The 6,269-nt window shown below is 44.3% G+C and overlaps 1 protein-coding gene across 2 annotated transcripts in view; it reads left to right on the top strand.

Moving 5' to 3' along the window:
* LRP1B (LDL receptor related protein 1B) overlaps positions 1 to 6,269 on the top strand; it is a 638,461-nt gene that overhangs the window by 106,416 nt on the left and 525,776 nt on the right. The gene's annotated exons all lie outside the window — the stretch shown is intronic.

Below are 6,269 nucleotides of genomic sequence, written 5' to 3'. Positions count from 1 at the left end.
TGTTGCACTTTGGGAGCATGGTTTAGTGCTAGGCTTGGCAGTGCTGGAGGAATGGTTGGACTCGATCCTAGGCGGCTTTTCCAGCCTAAGTGATTCTGTGATTCTGTGTTCAGTAGTCAGTGTAAGAAGTATCTCTCTGACTGTACTAAGAAGCGAGTCAGGTCTCTGCTCTGATGTATGGGTTCAACTGATCCAGCTGCCAGAGTGATGGATAAGGAGGTGTTTGAACTCATCTCTGCAGGTTGGGCTGATGCTGTTGGCTGCGTTGCAGGCCCCGGTGCCATTTGTAGGCCTGCCAAGGCCAGGAGTAGCTGTCAGGCATCTGAACTGCATGGCTCTAGTCTCCATTTTTAAAATTTTCCCCACAAGAGCTATTACCAGAATTGCCAGTATTGAAACTATCCTTGCTTGGAAAAATGGGAAGCCTGGGGAGGCAATAGTGATGCAGGATTTCAAGCCACAGCCCCATAGTGTGGCGAGGAGGCCTCAGCCTGGAGGTGTTGCCATGGGTAAGATAGACAAGGCAAGCAGGAGAGATAAATTGGTTCAATGGACCGGATTTAAGTCAAATCTGATTTAAAATGGATATTCATTTGTATGCTTGTTTGTTTGGAAAGATGGGATCAGTTGCCAGAGTCACCCGTGGGGACTGCGCTGGCCGCCCACGTGCGATGTTGATACGCAGTGCCAGCAGGAGGCTGAGTGTCCTGGAGTGCCAGGGAGTGAATGTCAGTCAGCTCTTTTAATCTCTGTCAGCATGGTCCTCCCTCACTTCATCTGCTGAAGAGAAAGTTTTAAAGGATGCATTTAAAGAAATGTTTTCAAGATTCACTGGAGGAAGTGTGTTCCTGGGTATGTCCTGGCTCTAGTTTAACCCATGGCTCTCTAGGCAGGTGATTTTGGAGTCACCTGCAGTGCCAGGGATGGAGCATGTAGTTCTTACTGTGCCTGGTAATACAGTGATTGCTCTGTAACTCAGGAGGGAAATAGCTCTGTGGGTGCTGGGCACAGTTGAAAAAGTCAGTGTTTACCAAGAGGTCAGAAATCCATAGCTGAAGCCAGATCCATCCTTGTCTGTCACTTAAATTTTGTATATGTACCTTTTGTGTTCAAGTATATATATGTATTCCTCTTTCTCTCTCTGTCTCTCTCTCTCTCTCTGTGCATGTATATCAAGGTTAGTAAGGAAAGAAATTGTAATAGTCTCATATAAAGAACTTCAAAATAAATATTTTTCCATCTGAGTTTAGCATGCACCAAGCAATTCTCACCACTTTAGTGCTTAATTTTTTTGAAGATCTGACTGGTCATTTTGAGAACATGCTGCATACATTGGCATGTTTGCAACTGTCAAATGCTTTGGATGCTGCAGGGGGACAGGAGACTTTTACAGCTGGGAAAGAGCAGCTTATATAGCCTTTCCTACAGAAGCCTCCTCTCCCATAGCAGTGATTTCTACTTCCCAGGGAGCGGAAGACAGCACACACTGCTCGGCTTTATTGCAAGGCACTGCACCAGCTGAAGAAATGGATCCACTCATTCAGGACAAGTAAGCAAATTCAGCTGGCTGATGAAAGGAAGCCTAGACAACGGTGTTCAAACACTCGCTCCCATTTCCTCCCCCCGTCCCCAGATGTCTGGTTTCAGTTTTAAAACATAATAACATTTCATTAAGGAGTCATAGCAACCCCTCACTAATTTGTGAAGAGTACATCGTGAGCTACATTCTGTACTTATGAACATTTGAGCACTTTAGATCTTGTTTCATCTCATTAGTGGATGTTTATGGGACCTGAGGGTTTCAGCACTCTCTGACTCATTAGTCAGCCTGTGGTGGGGCAGGTTATATACTACAGGAAGCTATTTCCCCATCCTTTAAATGCTTGCACAACCCTCAGCACGAGTCCAGTCAGAAATGTTTTCTCCCATTAAACAGGCAGAAAGGAGTGTGCAGAGGTGTGTTGTTTTCCTTTCAAAGACACCGCTTCGTACTACACTGTGTGTAACAAAGTCGTATTGTGCTTGGTCGCAGACAGCTGTGCCACCACAGAGATGTCATTTCAAAGAGCTGGATATTTAAATTGCTGGTTCTGGAAAAAATTTAGCCACAGGATGGCATTTACAGGAAACAGCAGACCAGAAGAATGTGTCATGTTGGAAATTGCTTGGTGTTAATATCAGAAAGTGTAGGAATGCTGTTTTCCCACTCATTTAGTGGACCGAAACCTTTTTTCCTCAAATGCTCCAGTTAACTTAGGTTTGTGCAGGATTTAATTTGTATAAAAATAAGTATTCTTTTTCCTCTGCTAAATTTATTAAGCAGTGCACCATTTAGTAAACTGTCAGTGGCATCTGTTGGAGAAAAGGCAGATAAAATACTGATGCACAAGGAGGTAGTTTTTCCAGATTTTGATACATAGTTTAACAATTTATGAAAAAATTCCCGGGGTGCATGATATATTTGGAAATAATCCACCAATCTGCTTTCTGTGGCTTTGTTTCTAATATTGCTTTTCTTCCCCGTCACAACGCACAGTTTTTCTCTGAAACACACTAACAAATAGGAAAAACAAATCCAAGTGTGAATGAACAGTGTGATGTAAACGATGGAGCAGGAAATGATCTTAAATTTGTTTGCAATATGCTGTAAGTCAAAGCATAGGAAACTGCTTTAATAACAAGCAGTTGATAATCATGTTAATTAGGAAATTACAGAAAAAAAATGTGCCACTTGTGTGATAATTGCCTTATTAACACTGCATATACTGTATTCATTTTTCAAGGATTATTGTGGAATTCACATTCACATGTGCTTTTGCAAAGATAGTAGGGATTTGCTTCATTATAGGTGGAGCCTTGGTGCTATCACTGGGAGAAGATAGCTGGTAGGGTCCTTAAAAATCCCTGCCAGAATGGAAGTGTGATGAAGATCAATATCAGATCTTATCTAAATAAATATTTCTGAGTTTTACAGTTGCTACCTGGCAAACTGTGCTTATGGAATAATAACTTTACAAATTGGAAATCTTTTGCCTCATTCATGAAGCGTAGCTACACAAACACTGCATGAGTTTGTTACCAATTTTTATGCGTGAGTCTCTGGGTGCCTTGTGGTTTTGATGGGGAATGGAAAACTGAGGGCTCTTGGAGGGGGCTTGGACTTGAAAGGAAAAAAGGCAATATTTGATTTCAAAAGGCTGAAGTACAGATAGAAGCAACACCAATGCTTCTCTTCCCTCTCAAACAGCTGAGCAAGCTGCTAAGTAGCAGCACATCATCCTCCAAGAGCCTCTTGCTGCTGGAGCGGTCAGAGGACACAGCCATGAGGCCCCTAAACCCTCTGTAAGGCTGAGGCTGCCAGGGATGTGACAGGGGATGGATGTGCTGCCACTCCGGCATCGGAGCAGCATCAGCGCATGCTGCACGTCCAGCTTTCCCTGACTCACGTGAATCCAAAGTACTTTGTGCATGCTGGATGGTGTTCGAAAGGGTGAAATTGCTGCATTTAGTCCCCCTCACATGTTTCCAGCAGTTAGTTCAAGCTGACACTGGCAGTTTTGCTGAGAGGACCCTGCTAATTGGACCAGCCCAGCTCAGTACCTGTGTGCCCACTGGAGTGGCCATGCATGAGGAACCAGGCAGAAGCTGAGAACATCTTCAGGCTCTAGTGCTTGTTCCATTTCATCCATGTTTCTTGATTCATTTCTTCAGCTGTACTTACACAAGGGTAAAAACTGTGTTTCTAGAGCTGTCTGGCAGCACAGCTTTCCAAGCTTGGGGCTTTTTTAATGTTACTTCAAGCAAAGTGCTTCCCATTCTGCCATGCAGAGCTTATGTCTCTGGAGCAGAATGGCAGCATCTGCACACACCTGGACTTGTGCCATTCCTGTATCAGCCTTGTGGAGATATCCAGGCCGTGGGCGCTGGAACAGTTTGAGATATCCATGAGGAACATTCTCAAATGGAAGCTGGAGGCTGGAGTCCTCAGCTAGGATTTGGGATAAAATGTGATTTTTTTCTCTGATCAAGATATAAGCTTGATGGGAACAGTTGTAGCTCTGCCTGGAAGCAGGGCATCCTCTTCCTATGGTGGGCTTTCAGCTCGATGGAAGATCATGAGGAAAGTGAGCCAAGGAAATAATGGGGAAAAGGACTAACATTTTAGGGAAGGTCTGTGCACCTCTTTATCTTTGGACTTTTGCCCTGGGTTGACACAGATTGTCCTGTCGCATTTCCTTCCAGAACTGGATAATTCTGTCACTCTGACTCCATGGCCTGACATAAATCTTGTTTTTGTGATCAGCCCCTCAGAACCAAGGGAAGGTGCTTTTCTCTGATCTTTTTAGGGGCAAGAGGATTTGCTACAAGAGCATGGATGACGTAAAGGGCCCAAACGTTAACTTCTGTCCTAAGCTTGTATCACTTGTTGTCGGGTGTTTTTCGGTAGTCCAGGGCAAGTTAACAGAGTTACTTCAGCTCTTTGCTTTCTGTAACTTCTAGAGAACAAGAGGGCATCAAAGCCCTACAATGGCTGCTTTTAAAGGCTGTTTTGAGAACTTTTCTTTGGCCAGTACCCTGTGTGGGTGGAGTGTTTAGTGGCAGCCACTGATTTTTGTTCTTCATGCTGGAAGTTGTCACCTGATGACTCAAAAGGGATTATCTCCCTTCATCTCTGCTGGCTTGCTTCTGTTCTCAGAATCACACCTCTCTTTCCCACTGTTCTTTCCCTGTGTTTTTCCTTGCTCTGTCCCTGGTGTGTGCCTTCTGGAATTCATGATGGGTTTGCAGTGCTGTCCAGGGGCTGAGGGGGTGTTTCCAACAGATGCCTGGAGAATCATAGGAACGTGCAGGACGTGCTCCAGATCTGTGGTGCTGGTGGCTATTGGGAGGACAGGGGCTATCCTCCACGTTGAGGTGTCCAGTTTGGAGAAGCCAATGGGCTGTGCTGGTAGCCAGCACTGTCTCCCTTCCACAGAGAACCCCACTGCTGGGCTTCTGCTAGGGAAGATTTATAACCCCTTCAAAAGTACTAATAAAAAATATTTCTGTAGGTAAATTTGCCACACTTAAAGCATGACTTCTTATCTATAATCACATCTAAATGTGATTTTCCAAAGTCTGCCTTTGTCCGAAGCATTTGTCCTTGGCCATGGTCCATCCAGTGTAGCAGCCCGGCTGCCCTGATTGGATTAGGTGGATGACTTACATCTTTACTGTGCAGTGATACTCTGATCTGGACACCAGTTCAGCAGACACTGAAGTGTCAGTGGAGTCAGGACATGCAAAAATGTATTGCTGGACTGCCTTAGACGAAGTCTTTGGTGAGCTGGAAAATGAGGAAGGAGCAGGAATTGCCTCAGGGGTCTGATTGACTGCTCCATTATGAATCAGCTGGAGTGACTGGAGCCACAGAGTGTCACAGTGCTGAAGCTGGTCCCTCGCCTTGCATTGCAAACACAGCCAAACACAGGTTTTTCAGTTGCTTTATGATTTTACCGTGTTGATGCTGAGCCAGAGGAACAGGCACAGATTTCATTTCCTGTTGTTATCAATAACAGTGACAGTTCATAACTCCCCAGTGAGTTAGATAATACTTTTGTTCATTTTTTACTTCTATATAAATGAACCAAAAGAGCTGACAATAAGCACACGGTAGGCAAGAGCATCCTGATGTACATCACGTGCAGAATTTATACAGTGATTGCAGTAGTAAAAACAAGGGAATATTCCAGTTTAAATCCACTCTCTACTTTGATCTGGCTCACCTACATGGCAAACAATATTTCTTCTAGCTATGAGATAGGTGTCACCTTTTATAAAGATATGAGGAAAACCAGTAATTGTTCCAGTCAACGATGACATTTGTCATATCCCATTTAGTGAACTCAATCTCTTTACTCGTTCACAGTGGTGTTTGTGAAATCCTTGATGTCTGACACATTGATTTGTCTGTGTAAAAAGCAGAAATACCTGACACTTGCCACAGAACAAAGTTTCCCAGCAGGTGTACAAGCTGCAGGTCCTTCAGGGCCACATGGTGGGAGTTTCCTTAGCTGCAGCCCAGAGGATGCATGGAGAGGGATGGGGGAGGCCTCGTCCTGCCACATCCATCTCAGGAACTGGGAACTGCCACCAGGTCCCATGTCTGAGCAAAGCCTTAGAACTCCCACAGTCCCCTACTCATGGAGAAAAGTGTTTATCTAAGGCACTGCCTCTCAGGTTAAAAAAAAAAAAAAGAAGAAAAAGAAAAAAAAGCTAATATATAAATG

Source organism: Corvus moneduloides, chromosome 7, assembly GCF_009650955.1.
Source record: "Corvus moneduloides isolate bCorMon1 chromosome 7, bCorMon1.pri, whole genome shotgun sequence".
In the NCBI taxonomy this organism is placed as follows: Eukaryota; Metazoa; Chordata; class Aves; order Passeriformes; family Corvidae; genus Corvus; species Corvus moneduloides.
This window is presented reverse-complemented; position numbering and strand designations above follow the sequence as displayed.